The sequence below is a fragment of the Echinococcus granulosus genome (assembly GCF_000524195.1).
Source record: "Echinococcus granulosus chromosome Unknown EG_S00072, whole genome shotgun sequence".
NCBI lineage: Eukaryota > Metazoa > Platyhelminthes > Cestoda > Cyclophyllidea > Taeniidae > Echinococcus > Echinococcus granulosus.
In genome coordinates this window covers 371069-374125 of record NW_020170452.1, presented here as the reverse complement: position 1 = coordinate 374125, position 3057 = coordinate 371069, and positions in this window count along the sequence as shown.

The following is a 3057-nucleotide window of genomic DNA, read 5'->3' as shown; positions in this document are numbered from 1 at the left end:
GTACTACCTCTTCAATTACTAATAAAAATGACGTCCATTTAATACAAGATTCAACATTTTTCTTGAAAAGTAAAACTGAATGAATGCATCAAAGCCGTATTTAGAATATCTGAGCTCAAATTTTTGAGCAACAAAATCAAAGTGAAGCAGCTGATAGTACTGCTAGCACAACCCCAATTAGTTAAATTTAGGCTTTTGAACTGAACTGTCAAGGAACTATTGCTACAGCGTGTCTGTGAGATTGGCAGAGTTATAATAACGGCTCTGACCTTTGTAGCGAGACCAAACTGGAAAGCTTGTGATGATGCTATTGGCTTTGAGAAGGCAGTGGACTCTACCAACATAGACCGAGTTTTCATTGCCTTGTAAGAGGCACCTATTGTCACGGTTGCATTATTTGTGGACAGAAGAGCACTGCCATCCATATTGGCAGCGTGTTTCTGCCGTATTTTCGAAAAATTTTTTATTGACCAACGAGAGCAGGAACTGCGTAATGTAAAGAACCAATGGGTCACTTGAAACCGTCAAATTAGAAGCCAATCCTGGAGATTGCCAGCATCCTCATTACCGTATAGGAAGTAGTAAAAGCATGATTTGTTGATTTCTTGGTGAATGACTCAATGACAGTGCAGACAACGGCATGTTTTAATATTTGTCACTTAAATAACAAATTTATTCCTACTTTGGATGTAACGTATCATTTTAGGCGATTTGAAGCAGCCATTACATCACGTTATCATACGGAAAATCTTATGTTTCATATGCTTTACAAGACTTACGACCAACTCAATTGAGTAATTCTATCGTCTCAGCAAGCATGTTCAGCCTCAATTTAAAAGGTGGAAGATGCAATTCACATATTTTATCCTATCTCTTCTTTCAGTAGAATCGCACATTTGTAACCTCCAGTTCAACTTGTACATCTGCAAAAGAGGAAAAATACGCAGTACGATTCCAATCGTTTTTATTTGTACTTACTGGTTAAACAAACTACTGCCATAAGTATGTTGATATAATTATTCTTTTGCGGGAATAAATACGTCCTCTTTGCGTTTAATTCACATATCTGTTATGGGGCTGAGGTGTGGACTTCTTCCATGACAATAGTCTTGACCACAATTGCGTGAATATACAAAAACGGGTAATACCCCTTGTCGGAGACAGTCAATGCCAGCAATTAAAATCAACTTCTCATCATTTTGCTGGACTTATCCTTGCTACAGTCGGCATCACACTTGTTTTCAAATTTAAAGCGGCCCTCATTTTTTTAATTTTTTTAGCAGACAATATGGAAGTTATCCACTCCTCAGCCCTCTTAATTAGCTCAGACTGCATTTGCTGAACTCTTAATATGCTAATAATCACACTTGACCCAAAATCAACGAGTCACAGTAAATGCATGTGAGAGTGATACAATGGAACAAATGACACCTTAGCACGATGTTGTAAGATGCTATTTGGACTAGAGGAAACTTGCTCCAACTTGACGTCGCACCACTGTACCATCTCGGATAGGATGTCCACCTTAGATACAACCAATCAACTCCAAGCTACAAATTATCGCTAAAGTTTTTTGTTTCTATTTATCGCAAGTGAGAAATTTAAGTCTGTTTTTATCTTAATAATGTTTTCCTATGGACGGTTATTAAAATTCTTGAGCGGAGATAAAAGCGCCAAATTTGTTATAAATTTTTCTCTTTATTAGAGTGCTTATTGTTCCCTTTGATCTGGAGACCCGAAGCAGTTTCGACCATTATAGCATTTTAGAAAATCTCATAATGCAATGAAGAGTTGGTATTAGGTGATTTGGGAATAAATGTTGGATTTGTTTTATGGATGAGTAAGCGCTAGCGGTGTAGCACTTAAGTCGCCTCACAGATGATAATGATCGACGACAGTAATGCGTATTTAATGCTCGTTCCAGCAAGATCGAATGGCGAGTAGTGACAGATGGTAGGAAAACGGGATATATTCTACATATATTAAAACTAAGAATACATCAGCCAGAAAGCTTACTTTGCTACACACTCACGGCTGTCCCGAAAATCACAGACCTCCAATTAGGGCAGAAATGCTTATTTGTTGAGAAATACAAATATTAACTTATGAAGAATCAGAGCCTTAGTTTTATACACATCAAAGGGTATGTTGTTGTAATGGCTTTACCTGCAGAAGTGGGCTACAGTACTTCTAACCGGTTTGTATGTCATGGATCAGTCTAAGCACTGACAAGTAAGGCGCCAGCTACCAGTGTTAGTGACTGCTTTTACTCAACAAAGCATAACGCTCAGGATTCTCACCGTAGGATACATGGCAGTTGAATTCAAGAATGTCTGTAGATTTCCAAGAGTAAAGCGTAGTCAGGGAATTGGTCGTCAATGGTGAAATTATGGGCCTGTATAATACACAGTGAATGATACCACCAAAGGTACAAGTCCAAATGACACCATTAGGCCTAACTAAAGTCCATCAAGACGGTGTCTTCGCTAAAGATTCAGAGATAGCTAGACTTTATATCCATATTCTGTAAATAGAAGAAGTTCCTTTGGTCATACCCTGGACCCTGAAGTGCTCTTCGTGCTATGAATCGGTAAGTGAGTTGTAACTAATAAAGCAATCATCTCTTCTATCCCTCAAAAAGAGTTCACTGAAAAAACCATGACACTTTTTAGTTGTAATGTTAAGGACATAGTTTATTGAGGTCGATGACTCCCGCTCGATTACTAGATTCGTGTTCCCTGAGCCCCCTTTGCCTAAAAGGCATAATCAGACAACCCCCCACTACATAACCACCAAATCTTTTTGAGTACCACCCCCAATTCCCCCCTTTTAAATAATCATTACGTTAATCATTTCTGGTAGTCTCCTTTCGCCCGTTAGTAGGTTAACTTCATCCTCTTACACGCCTGAAAATGTTCCTTGTAAAGACTCATTTTGTTGTGATGGACTGCAAGTAGTTGACAATAAAACTGTGCATTGAAGTTAAGGCAGTTTGTTAGAAATATGACTTTTATCACCATGAGTACATCTTTGTTCTACGGATGATGGAAAGTGTAG